At 46.0% G+C, this 21,241-nt stretch overlaps 1 protein-coding gene across 6 annotated transcripts in view; it reads right to left on the bottom strand.

The window, feature by feature from the left end:
• The window catches only part of KANSL2 (KAT8 regulatory NSL complex subunit 2), a 269,907-nt gene extending 249,872 nt beyond the window's left edge, over positions 1–20,035 (bottom strand). For 2 of the 6 annotated variants that reach the window (XM_033936110.1, XM_033936115.1), the window contains exons 1-2: positions 19,546–19,626; positions 19,329–19,392 (exon numbers count right to left, since the gene is read on the bottom strand). The gene's annotated coding sequence lies outside the window, so the exon portion shown is untranslated. Of the gene's footprint in view, positions 1–18,962; positions 19,066–19,328; positions 19,393–19,545; positions 19,627–19,761; positions 19,781–19,868 lie in introns of those variants that run through there. The other 4 variants (XM_033936114.1, XM_033936109.1, XM_033936111.1 and 1 more) reach the window with 4 other exon arrangements.
• Between the last annotated feature and the right edge of the window lie 1,206 nt (positions 20,036–21,241).

Here is a 21,241-nt window from a genome sequence, read left to right as displayed (position 1 = left end):
GAGTGGGAAGGTCCTGCTCCTCAAGGAACTCCTTCGAATATTGGGAACCCGCCGTGAGGTCCAATCCCAGGGCTCGGGCCATGTCCTGCACAAAAGTTGAAAAAGAGGACGGCCGTGCGGGCGGTGAAGGGGTTCTCGACCTCACCGCCGAAGAAATGGGAGAAGCCTCGTGGGAATAATAATGGGGATCCCTGCCGGACCCCGAGCCCCACGAAGTCAGCTCCAAAGGCCTCGAGGGGGTAGGAGAACGTCCCCGCCTCGAAGAGCCTTTAGGCGAGGTACCCGGAGTCGGGGGAAAAAGGGCACTCTCCCTTTTCCTCGGCGAGGAAGAACGGGAACCCCGTCTAGCAGGGGACCGGAGAAGCCTCGGGTTATCGAGGCGCAACTCCGACACCTGCAATGCTTCGCTCCCGATCGGCGAAGAACGATCACGCCGAGGAGAGCCCCGCGAGCGCTTCGGCTTCCTCGGCCGGCGCCTCGTCCGAGGTCGAGTCGAGGGCGAGGAGCCCCGGGAAGACCTCGAGGAAGAGGAGGAGGAAATGCGGCGCACCCGCCGCACTTTGTCCCGGGGCCGCACGCTGCGCTCCGGCGGTGCCCCCGAGGCCGAGGTCGAGGGTAAGACCGAGGCCGAGGTCGGTGGAGCCCCGATACCCGAGGTCGCCGAGGTCGGGGCCTCCGAGGTCGAAGCAGCCGGGGTCGAAGCCCGCTGCAGCTGTTCAAGGGCCCCCGACAGCTCCGACGAAATCAGAGCTCGGAGGAGGTCCTGAAAGGCCGGAATCCCGACGAAGGTCGGGAGGTCCGAGTCCGGGGCATGCTCCCTGGAGGGCGACCTCGGTCTCGAGTATTCCCTCGGGGCGTGCGAGACCGGAGCCTTAGGCGGGGCCGAGGACGACCCACCCACCTTAGCCGGAGCAGAGGATGGCTTCTTCGCAGACCCTGTAGGGGATGGAAGGGAGGACTTACCCGAGGCAGGTTTTGTTCCCGAGGTCGACTTCGAGGTCGAGGGGCGAGGCGAAGCCGAGGCCCCCGAGGTCGCCGAGGCCGAGGTCAAGGCCGGGGCCGAAGCCGAGGCCGACGTCAAAGCCTTCACAGGCGCGGGGTCAACCACAAACAACTCCGCCATTCTCGCCCGTCGGCGGCGGAGAGCCCTGGGCTGGAAGGTGGAACAGCGGTCACAGGAGGCCGTAGGATGATCTGGGCCCAGGCAAATTATGCACCACCGGTGGGGGTCAGTTATGGAGAGCAACTGCTCACACCGGCTGCATTTTTTAAAGCCCGTCACAGGACGGGACATGAACGATGAAACAGGCCGGGAACGAGCGACGTCCCGCAGCCACGGCGTCCGGGAGCCCCCGGAGCCCAACGAAAAGAAAAATATATATATATATTTTTTGTAAAACGAGTGAAAACAACACGAAAAGAAAATAGAAAGCACAGCGACCGAAAGGAATTCAGACGCGGTGGCAGAAAGGCAAGCAAAGGGAGATCAAAATCCACAGGGCTTTCTGGCTCCGCGGAAAAAATTGAACTGAGGACCACGAGGTGGGATGCGCCCTCTAGTGGGCGAGAAGGCAGGCACATGCGTGGTGCAGTGTGCAAACTTGAAACTTCAATCAAGTTTGCTTGAAAAGCTGTCCGCGCTGGGGCTCCGTAGATGACGTCACCCACATGTGAGAATATCATGCCTGCTTGTCCTGGGATAATACACAGAACAGCTGAATCAGCTGTTATTGAATTCTACTGAACAGAGCTATGCTATCAAAGAAAAGAGCAAATGTATAGCTGCTACACCCAATTTCTCAACTGAATGCATATTTGCTTAAAGGAAATAGAATGAACTGTGTAATAGGGTTGGGCACCCAAAAATTTTTCATGTTCAATTTTTTTTTCTTCATTTCAAACAAATGCCGTTAAGTGTGCACTACATACACAGGACTGAGCACTTTTCTTAAAGAGAGTACACTATTTACACATACTGTACTCTCAAGATGGAACACATGCATAATAGTTTGTGCATGTGCACCCCTTAGGAAAGAGTCTTACTATGTGCAAATAGCACACCCTCTTTAAGAAAAGTGAATGCTCTTAACCCCCCAAAAATCACAAGTACAAAGACCTCAAGAACACATGACCCGTGTTTTGGCAGAATCTGCATCCGAGGGTCTAAAAACACATATAATTAATATTAAAACACATTGCATATAAATATGAACTATGTAAAATATACCACTAATACAAAAAAATAGTAAATGTGCTATAAAATATACCATTTTAACTACATCATATTAACTTTTGATTTTAAAGATCAAAATTAAAAACCAAATACAAGCTTTAAAATTAACATAAGAGCTCCTTTTACTAAAAGGTGTTAAAAGCATTTACCATAAGCCATCAAGGTAAATGCTCCAATGCTCATTGAATTCCTATGAGAATCAGCATTTACCTCGCCAGCACATGGTAAAATGCTCTAATGCCGCTTAATAAAAGCCAGTATTAATGAACAAACCGTTATTGCCAGCTAAATATATCATCTTCTCTCAACTTGCACTAGATCAAAAACTCATAATTGATACAACAGTAATAACTTGGAAAATTGACAACAGCTAAAGATGTAAAATACAGTCAAACCTCGGTTTGTGAGTAATGCGGTTTGCAAGTTGAGCAAAACATTTTCGAAAATCGTAACAAGCAAACCGAACTTTGACACGATTTGAGAGTCCCCCCACCCGTGAACTGGCATGGCCCCCTCCTTGAGAATGCCCACCCAAACTGAAGCCTTACCCCCATCTGGCACCAGCATGCAGCACCAACCCATAGGAGGTGCCGGCGAGAGCAAGAAGGCCTTGAGCATGCGCAGATGCTCAAGACCCATTCCAGCAAGAGGCAGTATCTTCAGGCACCGGCACCTCCTATGGGTTGGTGCTGCGTGCCGGTGCCAGATGGGGTAAGGCTTCAGTTCGGGCGGGGGATGCCGGTTCGCGCTGGGGGGAGGGGGGCCATGCCGGCTCGTGGGGGGAGGGGCGGCGGCATTTGTGGGCAGGGGAGCCATGCCGGTTCGCGGGGGGATGTGGAAGCGCATCAGTGGCCTCGGGGGTCTTTTGGGGATGTGGTGGGATGGAGCAGCGCTGGTGGCCGTGGGGGGGGGGGAGGTGGAACCAATCGAGCGAGTTTCCCTTACTTTCTATGGAGAAACTCGCTTTGATATACGAGTAATTTGGTTTACGAGCATGCTTCTGGAAGGAATTATGCTCGTAAACCAAGGATCCACTGTATTGTAATATTGTAAAAATGCTTGGAAAAACCCCAAACACATTTACACCACTAATTCCTATAAGATAAGTGCCCGTGCGGTGAAAAAATTGAATATTTGCCATATCTTGAAGGGATTACCATTTAAAAAAAAAAGAGAACTGCTTACAGTATTTAAACATCAAAAGACACATGAAGTAAAAATGTATATCTCTACAGAGGACTCACTGAACTAGCAAGGCACATGAACATTAGTCTTACAAAATTATGAAGAAACGGTGTGAAACCAACTTCAGAAAACAAAAACAATACAGTGCATGTTAAATTGAGAGATGTGCTCTGACTCACCCCAAATTAATTAGAAACATTAAGTAGTGAATGAAAACAGAATAGTGAATGTAAAGTATATATTAATTGCCATCTTGATTGGACGATTAGGTATACACTAGAGAATGACACAGTGGTTGTTACCCCCGGCTAGCCGCGAATAGCTGCGGTTAACCCACCGAAACGGGGAAAGAAAAATATTAGTCGCTAAGGGAACAAGGCCATTCACCACCCCGTGGAGCAGTGAATGGTCTTGTCTCCGCGGTGAGTCAATTAAGGATTAAGTGGTCCAGCAGCCCCCACCCGCCCAATCGCAGCGTTCAGCCAGCTCCCTCCCTCCACCTCACCTTATATGCAGAGTTTGCCGGCTTTCTTTTTCGCCCAGCAGCATGCTTTCAAAAAGCCGCGCACACCCAGCTGCTCGAGTTGTTCCCGTTTCTGGTTGCGTCAGAGCAGAAGATTGAACAACTGAGCAGCAGTGCGTGGCTTTTTGAACGCGTGCGGCTAGGCGAAAAAGAAAGCCGGCAAACTCTGCATATAAGGTGAGGTGGAGGGAGGGGTTGACGGAACACTGCAATCGGGGGGGAGGGGGGATGCTGGACCGCGCGTGTTCCCGGCTTACACTAGGAAGGAGGGAATGAAAGAGAAAGAGATTCTGGGCAAAGGGGATGAAGAGGGAGAGAAAGAAACCCAAGCAGGAAAGAAAGGGGAGGACAGGCAGGTGAGCCAGATGCTGGAAGCAGGGGGGGGGAAGAAAGAGGGAAAGACGCTAGATAGGGTTGAAGCGAAGAGACACATTGGTGTGGAAGAGGAAGATAGGGGAAATCTGGACACAGGAAGGTAACAGAAAGAGGGGAAATTATGTGCATGGGGCATAGGGACAGAGATATAAAGGGGACATGCCATGGGGATGGTATATGGACATGGGGGGGGCAATGCCAGATACATAGGGGAGATATTAGAAATGGGGAAAACAGGAACACAGAAGCAAGATTGTTTGGGAAGCGAGTTCGCAGGCTCCAGCAGCTTGCACAAATTACATTGTAAAGTGCCACGAAAGTAAGAGGGAGGTACATAGGCTGCACGAGAGGATCTGAAGGGTGGTAGAAAGGAACAGATGGTAAAGGAGGGAGGGAAGGGTGGTGGTGGTGGAAAGGAATAGAACAGACATTGAAGGAGGGTAGAGAGGAACAGACCCTGAAGGGAAATATGGAAGACAGAGTGGGGAGAAAACGTTGGAAGGGAAGAAGACAGATGCCAGACTATCAAGTTTAATAAGGTTTTTGATTGATCGCTTAATTATATTTCTAAGCGATGAACATAATAATAAAATTACAATATTTAGGGAACAATACAATACTTAACAATAATTAAGTCCTACAGGACTATTAACAGACTTGACAAATCCATAAACACAAGGAAGGGAAGGGAACTACAAAATATTTAAAAGAAAGCAGAACAATCAAGGAAAATACATAAGGCAGGGGAAACAGAAAATTTCCATAATATTATAGAACAGAAATAGACTTAGCCAGAGAACTGGGTAATTAGTTATCAAAGGCGTCTTTAAAAAGAAAAGTTTTTAAATTACTCTTAAATTTCTCCAGATTGCACTCTTCCCTCAAATAAATAGGAAGAGAATTCCAAATTTGAGGGGCTGTAACAGAAAAAAATAAATTGCTGTCTTGTATTAATAACCTTAAGGGAAGGAATAGTCAGTAAATGCTGTTCATTAGATCTCAACGTTCTATTGGAAGTATAAGGGATTAATAATTTATAAATAAATGTTTTATTAAGTAGGGATTTGAAATAAGCAGGCATAATTTATACGTTATCCGGTGAGATATGGGAAGCCAATGTGCTTTCTTAAGAAGGGGAGTTACATGATCAAATTTCCTGGCTTTTGAGATGAATTTAATAGAAGCATTTTGGATAATTTGTAGATGTTTGATTTCACTCTGAGCAATTCCCTTAAAAAAGGCATTGCAATAATCAATTTTGGAAATCACCAAGGAGTGAATGAGAATGTTAAGAGACTTTGAGCAAAGAAATTGTGAAAGTGAACGGATTCGACGAAGCCTGTAAAAGGTTGCTTTAATAATACTGCTAATGTGATCATGGAAAGTTAGTTTATAATCGAAAATAACCCCTAAAATTTTAATGTTGTTAACTGATTGTAGGGGGACATTTTTTATGGAAATAGGAGAAATGAGTTTAGAACTATCTTTCCATGGAAAAAGCATCACATTTGTTTTATTAATGTTAAGCGCTAATCTATTAGTATCTAGCCATTGGTGAACTTGGTCGAGCTTTTTGTTAATTGCTATGATGTCCAAAGGGTTGTTAGTATCTAAAGGATGTAAAAGCTGAATATCATCAGCATAGGCAAATATGTGAAAACCAACAGATTGGCACAAAGTCATCAATGGGGCAAGAAAAATATTAAATAAAAGTGGGGAAAGGATAGTCCCTTGAGGAACACCATACGTAGTCAATGAACTTTTAGAGATCGAATCGTTAAAGGAAACGGTAAAGGTACGATCTTTAAACTTGGTCTGTAATACCAATAGATTGAAGTCTGTCTAACAAAAGCTGGTGATCAATCATATCAAAGGCTGCAGAGAGATCAATAGAAATACAGTGGTACCTCGGTTTACAAGTGCATCGGTTTGCGAGTGTTTTTGCAAAACGAGCAAAACATTTGCAAACTTGGTGCCTCGTAAACCGAGCACGCCTCCATTTGCGAGCGCCCCCCCTGCGAACCGGCACCCTCCCCCCGCCATCGGGCACCCCCCCCCCCACCGCGACCTGAGGTCCCCGCAACCCACCGAACCCTCTTACTTTGATGTAGCCTCCGCACCTGCACCAGCATGTCCTGTGCTGTGCCGGTGCCCGAAAATCTGCCTCCGGTGCTGGGCCTTGAGCATGCACACATGCTCAAGGCCCAGCACCGGAGGCAAATTTTCGGGCACCGGCACAGCACAGCATAGGATATGCTGGTGCAGGTGCGGAGGCTACATCAAAGTAAGAGGGTTCGGGTGGGTTGGGGGGACCTCAGGTCGCGGTGGGGGGGTGCCCGATGGCGGCGGGGGGGGCCTTTGGGGAGAGCAATGCTGATTCTCGTGGGGGGGGGGAGCAGCGCTGCTGGCCTCGGGGGGGAGGGTGGGAACCTATCAAAGCGAGTTTCCATTATTTTCTATGGGGAAACTCGCTTTGATAAACGAGCATTTTGGATTACGAGCATGCTCCTGGAACGGATTATGCTCGTAATCCAAGTAAGTAGAACCGATTGATGGTGATCTAGAAAGTATTGTATAGAAGTGGGGGAGCAGAGGGAAGAAGATGGGTGCTATACCAATTGGGGAGGGGTGAAGGGAGAAGCATAGTAACAGCAAATGGAAGACGCAGAGAGAAGACACACAGTGGATGGAAGGAATTGAATGAGAAGATGAGGAAAGCAGAAACCAGACAACAAAGGTAGAATAAAAATTCTATTTATTTTTTTATTTTTTTTGCTTTAGGATAAAGTAGTATATTAGTTGTATTGATAAAAATTTATAAACAAAGCGCTGCCAGCTGAACATCTCTTTCTCTAGTTCAGCAGCCAGAACTTTGATTGATAAGGAAGGAATAAGCTAAATATTGCAGTACTAAGGCTTATATGGATGCTGCGGGGATGGTGACAGGGCGGTGAATGGGATGGCAGAGATGGTGACAGGGTGGTGAAGGGGATGGCGGCGACTGTGACGGGGTGGTGGGCCGGGGACGGGGCAGTGACGGGGACAGATTTTTTCCCCGTGTCATTCTCTAGTATACACCTTCAATATCTTCTTGGTCCCTGTAGGATTCCACACTAGGTGCTCAATCCCAACCCACAATCCGGAAGCCACAGAAATCCAACACTTCTCTGAGCACATGCTCTACCCCCCCACCCACCCTCCTGAACCTAAGAGCTAGCAAACATGGATCCAGTTAAGTCCTAAAGCCAAGCCATATACCTGAACAAATCCATGATAAGGGGGTATGGGGGAAGATCTCCAGCAACAATTCTTGAACTGATCTGATCTGCCAGAAGTTCTCAAAAAATTTTAAAAAACAAAACAAAACCAACTTACATTTCCCTCTCTCAGTGGTAAAAAAAACAGAACCTTTAAGAGATTTAGTCATTCTTTTGCTTTTAAAATTAACCGAATACTGGAATGCTTCACCGCTTACATTAAGAAGTTTAGGTTCTTTTGCTTTATTCCAGAAAGTTCTGAAAACTTTTTGGTTTGCTAAACAAGTCTACTTTTCCTTGTCAAGTTTATATATTATGTATATTACATTATTGTTAACCAAGTCGAGCTACTCTTGGTTGATGACTCGGTCTATAAAACTAAGTTTTAGTTTAGTTTTTTTAAAATAAACAGGCACAAAGGCAACTCAGAAAAAAACATTGAGGAACAATGTAGAACTAACCTGCTGTGTGTAATTAGAACCCCAAGAAAGGTAGGATCACTGCTACTTTGGGGCACTGAGGGAGGAAAGGTTGCAATGGTCTCCCATCGATGGTAAAAATGATGGGGACAACTTCCTATGGGAAGAGTGGAGGATAGAGGCAGAATGATGGAGAACGATGGAGGTTATGCTCTGTTTAAGACAGTCAAAAGGGCTGAGAAGCCTTTGGTGTAGCAGAAGGCTAAGGTTTCTGTTTCTTCTGCTGTTGTTGTTGGGGGTGCTCGAGTGTAAGGAGCTGCCCTCGGAGGATAACACCTCTGATAGGATGGAAGAGGCCAAGAAGGTTTAGGAGGAGCTGGCTTAGGTTTTGGTCTGATGAGGAAAGCATACATTGTGCTATGTGTTTTTTTCAATTTTAATTATTGGAAGATCATTTTGACTTGGTCACTTTAAAAGTAGCTCGCACCCCTGGTCTAGAACATCTCACCTTTGCACTGGAATAGCAATTTGGGGTCTGGGGAGATGGGGGATCTAAACCCTACCTTCAGAAACTGAAAAACTACTTTAAAATCGTTTTACAAGCCACCCCCCTGAAGTTCCCATAGGAAATAATGGAGGTTTACCTCACAGTACCAGACCGTCAACAGCTTTAAACAACATTAGAATGGAGGAAAAGGATTTTCTGCCTCAGAAATAGCTCTAAATGGACCAGACTTTAAATCTTCAGACTGCCAGCAGGCAAGACACTGACTACGACCTCCTCGTCCATATGGATGATGGCGGGAAAGGCAGCCTGCACCTTGAAACCCAGGTGGTTTTCACTCCAGATGCCTACAGCCTGCACTTTAAACCCATGACAAGGTCAATGGCAAGCAGACTTCCAGGGGAAGGGGTCCCATATCTAGAAATGGTGGCACACAGCAGGCTAGGTCCACGAGAGTTTCTCTGTGAAGCAGCAGACCAGCACTGCGAGACTGAGTCCTTTCCAACAGGGGACCACTGGGAAGGAGTCTCAAGGCACTGAAGCCACTGAGAAAACAAACTTTAAGTGAAAAAAAGATAAGAAAAAGCAGCAAGAGCAACTGCACGGATTGCTTGCACAAATTGTAACTGGATATATTTGGTAGCTATCAGGCTAAGGGGGTGGAGCATGTGCTCAGAAAAGTTTGTGGATTTCTGCAACTCCCAGATTGCAGGTTGGGATTGAACACCTAGTGTATGAAATCTGGAAGGGACATAACAGAAGGAGGAAATCTATGCCTTATAGCACATCCTCCTATGGCTGCCACTCCAAAACCTCCTAGGAGGCTACAGAAGAAGTGGGTTGAGACAGGTATTTTATAGTTATCAGTAAATTTCTTGATGAGATGAGTAACCTCTTCCACTATCTCAAAAAAAGAGTCACTTCAGCAAGGAGCATCCTTCAATTTCTCCTGAACCAGCAATTCCAGGTCCAAAACACAGTTTTACAGGTCTGCACTAGTGCTGCCTGTTTCAGGGAAATTTTTTAAAATTCTATTTGGCCCACTGAATTGATTTTTCAATTCAATTTATTTCACTTTTCCTGCTCAATTGAGCTTTTTTTTCAAATGTTCTGGCAGGTTTATTTTATATGAATATTGAAGGAATGACCTCTATTCAAAAATATATCAATTTAATTTTATCAATATAGCAGTTACTTACTGTCCAGGAACAGCAGGTAGCTATTCTCACATGTGGGTGACATCATCCACGGAGCCCAGATGCGGACAGCCTCGCAAGCAGACTTGCTTGTAGAAAACTCAGAAGTTTCGAGTCTGCTGCACCGCGCACACACAAGTGCAATCCCGCCCAGCACAGGGCACATCTCCTCAGTTCAGATAGCTAGCAGAGAAGCCAACTAGGGGAAGTGGGTAGGTTGTGAAAATAGCTGCCTGCTGTCCCTGGATAACAACTGTTATGGTAAGTAACTGCTTTATCTCAGGATAAGCAGGCAGCCTATTCTCACATGTGGGTGACTTCCAAGCTAACCAGGATGAGATGGTGGGAGTGTTGGCAACTTAGGAGAATACATTTTGTAATACTCTCTGGCCAAAATGGCCTTCCCATCTGGAGAAAACATCCAGACAATAATGAGAGATGAAAGTATGAACCGAGGACCAGGTGGCAGCTTTGCAACTGTCCTCAATAAGAGTGGATCTGAGGAAAGCTACTGAAGCCGCTATGGCTCTGACTTTGTGGGCTGTGACTAGACTCTGTAGATGCAGTCCAGCCTGAGCATAGCAGAAAGAGATATAAGCAGCCATCCGGTTGGAGATGGTTCATTTAGAAATCTGATGTCCCAACTTGTTCGGATTGAATGAGACAAAAAGTTGAGGAGCAGATCTGTGTGGTTTGGTGCATTCCAAGTAGAAGGCCAAAGCACGTTTACAGCCCAGGGTACGAAAAGCTGATTCTCCAGGATGAGAATGAGGTCTTGGAAAAAGCACTGGACGTACAATGGATTGATTGAGATGAAATTCTGAAACCACTTTAGGTAAGAATTTAGGATGAGTACAGAGGACCACCTTGTCATGATGGAAAACTGTGAAAGGTGGATCAGGAACTAAAGCTTGCAGCTCACTGACTCTTCGAAAGAAGTGAGGGCAATGAGAAACACTACTTTCCAAGTGAGATATTTCAGATAAGCCGTATGCATTGGCTCAAAAGGAGGATTCATCAATTGAGTAAGAACATTAAGATCCCAAACCACTGGAGGCGGTTTGAGAGGAGGTTAGACAATGAAAAGTCCTTTCATGAATCTGGAAATCATGGGATGAGCCAAAAGGGGGTTTCCTTTGATAGGCTGATAGAATGCAGCAATTGCACTAAGATGGACTCGAATGGATGTAAACTTGCGGCCTGAGGTAGATAGGTGCAGAAGATAATCAAAAACGGAAGACAAGGAGGTATCTCGAGGCTCCTTGTTATGAGAGATGCACCACATAGAAAATTTAGTCCATTTTTGGCGGTAACATTGTCTAGTGGCAGGCTTTCTGGAAGCCTCTAAAACATCCCGAACAGGTTGAGAAAACTGAAGAGGAGTTATGTTGAGATATCCCAAGCTATCAGGTGTAAAGACTGCAGGTTGGGATGAAGAAGAGATCCTTGACTCTGTGTAAGCAAGATGGAAAAACTGGTAGAAGGTATGGCTCCTTGCTGCTGAGCTGAAGTAGAAGGGAGAACCAGGGTTGCCTGGGCCACCGAGGACCTATTAGAATCATGGTGGCATGATCATTCTTGAGCTTGACAAGAGTCTTGAGAATGAGAGAAAATGGAGGGAACGCATACAGGAAAAGATTCATCCATTCCAGATGAAAAGCATCTGCCTCGAGACGATGAGGAGACTATTTCCTAGAGCAGAACTGAGGCAGTTTGTGGTTGTGGGGAGACTCAAAGAGATCTATTTGAGGAGTTCCCCACTGAGAAAAAATGTGATGAAGAGGCGAGAAATTGAGTGTCCATTCGTGAGGTTGCAGAAGACGACAATTTGTCTGCCAGTTTTTCTCTTCTTGAATGTAGACTGCTTTCAAGAAGCTGTTGTGATGGATTGCCCAGTCCCACATCTTTTGAGCTTCTTATCAAAGAGGGAGAGATCCTGTTCCTCCCTGCTTGTTGACATAGTACGTGGCGACCCGATTGTCTGTCCGAATAAGGACTACCTGGTCGTGAAGAAGATGCTAAAAAGCTTTGAGAGCATTGAAGATTGCTCAGAGATCCAACAGATTGATATAACACTGGCGATCCATGGAAATGTGGTCGACTTTAAAAGCCACCATACAGGAAGCAACAACCCGCTATGTTAAATCAGTAAGTAAACGGCGAAGAAACAATAAGCCTCAATGGTTCTCTGCGGAGATTTCGGCCATCATCAAGGAGAAGAAAAAAGCATTCATCTCTTACAAACTATCAGGGAAACAGGACTCTAGGGAAGTCTATCTGGCCAAGTCAAAAGCCGTCAAATCAGCAGTTAGAGAGGCCAAATTCCGCATGGAGGAGTCTCTAGCGAAGAACATCCAAAAAGGGGATAAATCCTTCTTCAGGTATATCAGTGATAGAAATAGAAACTCCGGCGGGATAGTACGTCTTAGGAGACCAAATGGAGACTTTGTAGAAACGGACTCGGAAAAAGCCCAACTGCTAAATGAATACTTCTGCTCAGTATTCACCCGTGAGGAGCCGGGACTCGGCCCTCAGCTACAGACAAGGGTTGACGCAGTTGACCCGTTTAGTAATTTCAAGTTTACACCGAGCGATGTCTACTGCGAGCTGTCCAAGCTTAAGGTTAACAAGGCAATGGGACCTGACAACCTACATCCCAGGGTGCTCAGGGAGTTGTGTGATGTCTTGGCGGAACCGCTATCCGCGCTCTTCAATCTATCCCTTAGTACGGGTCACGTCCCGTTGGACTGGAAGACGGCTAATGTCATTCCACTCCACAAGAAAGGATCCAAGATGGAGACGGCAAACTACAGACCGGTGAGTCTAACATCAATAGTGAGCAAACTAATGGAAACTCTAATCAAACGCCATTTGGATATGATCCTGAACGAGGAGAATCTACGGGATTCCCGTCAACACAGATTTACTAAAGGGAGATCCTGCCAATCCAATCTGATCAGCTTCTTCGACTGGGTGACGAGGAAGCTGGATGTTGGGGAGTCCCTGGACATTGTATACCTGGACTTCAGCAAAGCATTCGATAGCGTACCACACCGCAGGTTGCTGAGCAAGATGAGTTCTATGGGATTGGGCGATACCTTGACGAAATGGGTTGGGAACTGGCTTGGAGGTAGGCTTCAGAGGGTGGTGGTGAACGGCACCCCCTCCAAAATGACGGAGGTGATCAGTGGGGTGCCGCAGGGTTCGGTCCTGGGACCGATCCTTTTTAACATCTTTATAAAAGACTTAGCGGAAGGGCTGCGAGGTAAAATGACATTATTCACCGATGACGCCAAACTGGGCAATGTAGTGGGCAAAAGCACAACGGACATAGATTCAATGCCCGACAACATGATGCACGACCTACTACTACTGGAGCGCTGGTCTAGGTCCTGGCAACTCAACTTCAATGCCAAAAAATGCAAAGTCATGCACCTGGGCAGCCAAAATCCATGCAGGACTTACACCCTTAATGGTGAGATCCTAACAAAAACTGAAGCAGAACGAGACTTAGGGGTGATCGTAAGTGAGAACATGAAGACTGCCAATCAAGTGGAGCAAGCTTCATCCAAGGCAAGGCAAATCATAGGATGTATTCGCAGGAGTTTCGTCAGCCGTAAGCCTGATGTCATTATGCCATTGTATAGATCCATGGTGAGACCCCACCTGGAGTACTGTGTGCAGTTCTGGAGGCCGCATTACCACAAGGATGTGCAGAGACTTGAGTCGGTCCAAAGAATGGCCACCAGGATGGTCTCGGGACTCAAGGATCTCCCGTACGAGGAATGGCTGGATAAATTAAAGCTATACTCACTCGAACGCAGAGAGAGGGGTGACATGATTGAGATATTCAAGTATCTCACGGGCCGCATCGAGGTGGAAGAAGATATTTTCTTTTTCAAGGGTCCAGCGATAACAAGGGGGCATCCGTGGAAAATCAGGGGCGGGAAACTGCACAGGAACATCAGGAAATTATTTTTTACTGAAAGGGTGGTTGATCGCTGGAATAGTCTTTCACTTCAGGTTATTGAGGCCAGCAGCGTGCCTGATTTTAAGGCCAAATGGGATAGACATGTGGGATCTATTCAAAGTAGATAGGTAGGGGAGGGTCATTGGGGTGGGCAGACTAGATGGGCCGTGGCCCTTATCTGCCGTCTATTTCTATGTTTCTATGATCAGTGGCCTTGAGTACGGAGATTGTCGAGATGAACCCCCCCCCCAAGCGTTGGTCGAGGAATCTGTCGTGAGGACCTTTTGATGAGGGAATGTCTGAAACAGTAAACCTCTGGAGAAATTGGAAGAGAGCATCCTCCAGTGAAGAGACTGTCTCAATGAAGGAAAGACTAATGTGTTGAGAGATTGGGTTGTAAGCCTGCGCCCACTGTGATACCAGGATCCACTGAGGAATTCTGAGGTGAAGTCTGTCAAAAGGAGTCATGTGAACGGTCGAGGCCATGTGATCGAGTAATACCATCATGTGTCTCGCTGAGAGTAAAGAAAGGGAAGACACTTTGTGGCAAAGCTGAAGAGGAGCATCCAGACGTTGCTGAGGAAGGAATGCTCTGAGTTGGATGATGTCCAGAACAGCTCCGATGAACTGCAGATTCTGAGAGGGCTAAAAGTGGGATTTGGGAAAGTTGATTTCGAATCTAAAGTTTTTTAGGAACCACGTAGTCCGTTTGGTCGCTACAATAACACCCCCGAGATGTTGAATCTTTGATGAGCCAGTCATCCAGGTAGAGGAACACCTGGAGACCATGGTTCCGCAGAGCTGCTGCAACCACCACTATGCACTTGGTGAACACTCTCGGAGATGATGCCAGGCTGAAGGGTAGCACTCTGTACTGACAATGCAGATTCCCCACCCAAAATCTGAGGTACTGATGGGAGGCTGGATGAATGGGAATGCAAGTGTGTGAGTGTAAGCCTCCTTGAGATCTAGACAACATAACCAATCATTCTGATCTAGAAAGGGATATAAGAATGCCAGGGACAACATGCAAAATTTTTCTTTGACCAAAATTTGTTGAGGGCCCTGAGCTCCAATATAGGCCGTAGATCACCCGTCTTCTTCGGAACTAGGAAGTAACGGGAGTAAAACCCCCTGCTCTGCTGTTCCAAGGGAACTTCCTCGATGGAACAAAGCAGAGCTTGAGCTTCCTGAAGAAGGGCAGTCTGGGATGCAGTGGAAGGATACTCTCTTAGAGGACACTGATGGAATTTGAGCAAAATGAAGAGAGTATCCTTCCCTGACTATTGTCAGAACCCAGAGGTCAGATGTAATGGTCTCCCATTGATGGTAAAAATGATGGGGACGACTTCCTATGGGAAGAGGGGAGGATAGAGGCAGAACAATGGAGGTTATGCTCTGTTTAAGACAGTCAAAAAGGCTGAGAAGCCTTTGGTGTAGCAGAAGGCTGAAGTTTCTGTTTCTTCTGCTGTTGTTGTTTCTTGGGGTTCTTGGGGGTGCACAGCAGCAGGGATCACAAAATTTCAAGAGCGCATGCATGCGCCAGAGTTTTATTATATAGGATATGGAATGAATCGGATATATTTTTGAATAGAGATCATTCCTTCAATATTCACGTATTATCTTTTTTGGTCTCTACAGTCATAAGTGGTAGTTCCTTGGCACTGTATTCAAGTAGGTTTCTTTTATACTCTTCACCCACCCCACCTCCCTTTGCCCTCTCTAACCCCACGCAACCGCTGTGGTGTAAACAGCAACAAAAAAAATTCTGTCAGGTCCTAGCTCATGCTCGCTAGGATCTCCTGCCAATTGACATTTTCTTCTTTCTCCATGTTCACCATCCATCTCTATCTTTCTATTCACTGCCATATCCAATATTTGTTTCTTTTCCACCGACTACCACCTCTCTCTCTCATTGCCCTGTGCCCTGGGTCTAACCTCTCTATTCCCCCTACATGCAGCATCTCTCTCCCTCCCCACGTGCAAAATTTATTTCCCCCATGCACCATTTCTTCCTGCCTTCCATCCTATGTTCAACATTTCTACTACTACTACTACTAATAATTATTTCTATAGCACTACCAGACGCAGGCAGCGCTGCACAGTCACAAAGTAGAAGAAAACAGTCCCTGCTCGAAAGAGCTTATAATCTAAACAGACTCCCTCTCTCCCCTTTCTACCTCTTTGTTGCATCTTTCCCTGCCTTTCCTCCACCCCGTCCAACAATTCTCCCTCTTCCCCCACCCCAAGCACAGCAGCTTACTATTCCTTTCCCTTGTGTAGCAGCTTTCGCTTCCCTCCTATTATCCCCCCCCCCCCCCCGTCACCATGAGATCCAACATACAGGCCTCTTAAAGTAGCAGCAGCGGTGGCCAGCGGGAAGAGGCAGTGCTTGGAACAGGCTACTTCTGACCTGTCCTGCAAGGGCTTCCCTTTGGCACATCATCAGTGACATGGCAGAAAGAAGGCCCCAGCAGGGTAGGTCAGGAGCAACCTGTTTCGAGCCCTGCTTCTTCCCACCGGCCACCCTAATACCGCTACAGAAATTATTAGTAATAACAGACTTTCTCCTTTCTTGAGATAGGGAAGGTCAGTAAGTACACCAAGAGAACCCTCCTCAAAGAGTGTCTTTGGTTCCACATACAACACCCAAGAGTAGTCTGTATCATATTTGTCAAAATACTGAAGAACAGGCTGAGTCTGTGCATTCAGTCCATTGGACTTGGGTCCAGACAGACAGTGCACCAGGAGAACTTTCTCACCCAACGGACTAAAAGAGGAGCACTGCTTCTTCCAACAACTCCAATAGCACCTGACAAGTCACTAGTGTCAAATAGGTGGCAGGCAGAGTACAGGCCTCCAAGATAGGCTAAGGCAGCATCATGGTCAACACCAATGCCATCATAGAGAGTCAAGATCCATTCCAACCCCTGCTGTAGCAAGGCCTAGAGCCACTGCTTGGAAGCAAGGCTGATGCCCATACAGGGACAGCTGCAAGAATGATAGAGCCAAATCAGAAGCCTTGGTTCCAAGGAGCCTGACACATTGGCACCAACTCCCTGGCACCGATGATTATGTCCTAGAGCACCTGGTACTGCTTCTTCTCTCTTTGCTTGCTTCTAAATACCAGAATCCTCTAGTGCCTACAGGGACAACATTGAATCCTTGTGTTCTCAGCCTGGGTTCCAATGATGCTCAGCCCCAGGTCCTATTGACACCCAACACCAAGGAAGATGGAAATCTCCTGTGTCAGAGCTGCTCTGCCAGCCATGGGGACCAACATATCTGATACACCAGACAGATGTGCCAAAAAGCCTCTTGCGCATTATCTGAACTCTTCAGGATTTATATGTAAACTGCATAGATTTTTTCCAATGCGGCATATCAAATGCTGATTAAACTTTGAAACCTATCTAAAGAGTTTACATTTAAAGGTTATGGTTTGAAGCTAGGCATGACAAGTATCAGTAGCGAGTCAATCACTTCTTAAAAATTAGTGGGCATTTTAAGGGAAATCAGAGCAAAAACAGCTTCACAGAAATCAAACATTAAAAAAAAAAAAAAAAAAAAAAAAAAAAAGAGACGACCCAACCAATAGCCGAGGCCTAAGGAGCCATGCTAACAAAACAAAAAAAAAAAAAACCTGGCAAAAGGAAGGAACACTACAAAAGGAAGGAAAAGGGAATTTTAGGCAAAAGATTGCGCACACACCTATGGACAAAAGCATGCAAATGGCACCCAAAAATGCAGGCTATGCTGAGAAGATCCAAGAAAATATATGACTGCTGATCCTGCACAAGTGAATCAGTGGGCAGTCAAAGTTGCCAGAGGTTTGTTGATTTTTTCTTTACACTAATGGTTAGTGTCCATGCTGGGTTCTGTCAGAACATCAGATGTAAAAGCACATCCCGCTTGGCCTTCAAAAAATTATGCACCTATGGAGAGCCCTCCCAATTCTTGACCCCCAATTTGGGGAAGCTCTGTATTACTGGAAGACAATGACCTATCAACCACATCTATTACAAGAAAATGACAAACCTTCACTCACTCATATCTACAAGGACAGCCACACTTTCACTTCATATGATCACCTAGAAATCCATAATACCACAGACCTGCTCCTCAGAAATGCTACATTCAAAGTCTTCTCCATGCTTCAACTTCCACATAAGAAAACTACCACTTAATCCTGCTTGTTCAGAGAAAGCCTTGTTTCTTACCTATAACTGGTAATTTCTAAGAACAGCAGGATAAACAAGCCACACATCCCACCGTCCTGGTGGATCAACTTCTTGTGTATCATTAAAGCTACAAAAGTCAAACTGAAAGACAGAGGCTTGGGAAAACTGGCATATACTCCAAACTTTGAATTTTCTGGGCTCTATGGAGGTGACAACCGGCTGTCCACAGGAAATAAACTCAACAATCCCACCCTCCTTCCTTCCAGATCAATCCACCATTTTACTCTATTTCCTGCTCTCTCCAGGGGCACTCTCTCCCTTTGCAGGGGCCAATGCAGAAAAACTCAAAGTAGAGCCACATGCATGGCTTCCACCACAAGCATTAATACTGTGTTATGCAGGAAGTAACATTTGTTTGTTTTATGTATGGAATACTTAAAGCTTTGGAGGGGGTTACCAGATGCATGCACATATGCTTTTGCAATAAACACAGGTTCTTATGTACTCATCCAAATGAAAACCAAGAGTGCCGACACACCCTGGCACCTGTTTTGCGCCTAAATTAGCCTTGCTTATTTATGTGCAAAGCAATTTTTGAAGTTCATATTTAGGCACAGAACAGGGCCAATGTGTGCTTTCACTTTAATCTTAGAAACCAAAATGAAATCCTCTCTGGAAATTCGTACACACCCTAGACCTGTCAAAAACAAACAAACAAAAAACAACCCCAAACACCATTCTCATAACTACATATTAAAGGCATGATTACCTTTTTGTATTGCCACAGGATATGCAATGCCTCATTAGCATTTGTTTTAACGCAAAGTGCAGCCATGTAATCTGCACTGAATTTCTCTCCATAAAGCTCAGGCGCATGTAACCCCTTGGTAATTGTACCATTTATTTAGTTACAATTTGCCATAGTTACAATACAAGTTTGTTATATATATATATATATATATATATATATATATATATATATATATATAAAAGTTTTATCCAGATTTGACACATATTAGGCCCACAGTTTTCTGCATCAGTTCTCCCTCCCCTCCAACTAACTTTATAGCTCCTAGTGTACCCTCCTCAAAGGGAGAACCAATTTTTTTTCCACTTGCCTCTCATCGCAGGTCTCCTAGATCCCACCCAGAGTGCGTCCGTCTCCCTCCTGGTACTGTGCATACCACGTGGCCCTGCTAGCTAGCATTAGTGGCTCTTACTGCACGTAGATTCTTTTAAAGAAGAGGCAATACTCACTGGAGCCCATCTGCATGGGCCCACTGTATTCATTACACTGCATCTAGCACCCGTTCACGAAAAAAAAAGTATATCTTGCTCCCTAATTCCTGCGCAAAATTCTGCACAAATATGGTTCACAAAATTCACTCCCGAATATGCAAGTTTGATATATATATATTTATATTGTCATCTCTACTTTGGTATCTTTTCGCTTTTTAGGAGGAAAGGGGAAATTAAAAACCAACCTTAGTTGCTAATGTCTGGGGAAGCAAGATGTTGCTCGGGCCGTGGCCCATGCCATTCTGCTACCTACGCACAGAAATAAAAGTCAACACATTAGTAAAACAAAAACCACACACAACAAGATACATCGTTTGTTTGTTTTAAATTGAAGCCAGAAACTAGCCCAAAGATTTATTTAGTTCAATGAAGGAATCGCCTAATTTCTTTGCGCTTATTAACCTTTAATTAGCCAGACATGAAAGCGCAAGGATACACAGCGCACGCCGACCAACTACAAACAACGCGCCACCCAGTCCACAGAGACTGAACTTCCGCAATACTCCTCCCCTACCGCCTGCACCCCTCGCTTGCTCCACCTTCTCTCTACCTCCATTTTCCGAGGGAAGAGCACAGTGATAGCACACAGCACTTCTGCCTGGAGCAAAAGAACCAGACCTGAGCTAGCGTGTAAGGAAACGAGTAGAGCAGAGATCTCTACCGAACGAGACCCGCGGAAACCAGAGATCCCCCCCCTCCAAACTCTCCGCCTTCCACCATCTTACCCTTCGCTCTACCTCCTCGCGCACTAACCGCCTCGCAGCCTCCAGCTAAAGCGACGCACATCCCACACGCCCCACCCTCCACCGCCATTGGTCGTCTGAACTGCCGATCCTGTTCGGATGCTTTTCGTAGAGAATGTGGTCGCGGGGATTAATGTCTTGCGAGTGTGATTGGCTTGCTCAAACGTCAATCGGCAGAAGCTCGGTCTCCTCTTTTTCATAGGGTGGTGGACGACGTCGAAAGAGGAGGTTGTAAGGCCTTTGCTGGCGATACGGACAGATCTATTCAGATTAAAAGGAAAGGTTTGAAGATGCGAGCGTGAATCTTACCAGTGTCGTGGAATCTGAAGTAGCCAATCACGATTGAGAAAATTCAAAACATTTTCAAGCTACAGTGGTCTACTACTGTACTAGAATTTATCATTTCTGTGACGCTGACAATCATAAGCAGCGCTTCAATACAGGCCAGGACATTAACTGATCGGGTACTTTCCTTTCAAGGTCCTTGAGGGAGGCCAAGTTCTCCAAATGTCCCTTTACTGTATTGGTATTAAGTTCAGAGCCACTGGAAGAGACCTCCTGCCAATTTTCTAATCAGACTAATTTCTCCTGGCAAGGTCCACCTACTCCATGATTGTCTCCCCAGAAGAACATAATTGCCATACTGGGATAGACTGAAGGTCCATCAAGCCCAAGATCTTGTTTTCAACCTGTAAAAAGGTCCAGGAGGGAACAAAAGAACTTGAGCTTGTACCCCTCCCATATAATGTCCAAAACCCAGCGATCTGAAGTGGTCTCCGCTCATGCCCCCAAATAAGTCGATAACTTCCCTCTGATGCCTGGAGATTTGGCTGATGGTTTGGCATTGCAACTTGTTTCTTTGGAGCTGTGGTAGAGCAGAATCCTGAAGACTGAGTCCTCCAAATCATTGTCTGGTATTTTGATCTCTAGGCTAGAGGTCTTCCCAAAAACTGGCAGAATTGCCTGAAAGTCTGAAAATTACTAGGACCTGCTCCACTAGGGGCTCAAGGTTTGCTTTCGGTAAGGATTTTGGCTTACAGACCCTTATTACTGTGACTCCTCATCTGGGTACATCGAGGCTTGTTACCCGGGAGACTTAGGATGGCAGTCTGCCACACTAGCCATAAGGTCATCCAGCCCCTTGCCATAAAGCATTTGTCCCCTAAACGGAAGTCTGTTAGGTTTGCCTTAAGAGGCTGAATCTACAGCCTAGTGGTGGACCCAAAATATTCTGTGAGCTGACACTGCAGAAGCTGAGACTTTGCCCAGAACCCTTATAAGGTCATATAAGACATCCACCCCCTAGAGCACCAGATGGGGGTAGGCATCCTTGCCTGCTTTTGGATCATGGCACA

This window comes from Geotrypetes seraphini, chromosome 3, assembly GCF_902459505.1.
Source record: "Geotrypetes seraphini chromosome 3, aGeoSer1.1, whole genome shotgun sequence".
Taxonomy (NCBI): Eukaryota; Metazoa; Chordata; class Amphibia; order Gymnophiona; family Dermophiidae; genus Geotrypetes; species Geotrypetes seraphini.
Note: the sequence above shows the minus strand (reverse complement) of the source record. Positions and strands in the feature narration are given on the sequence as shown.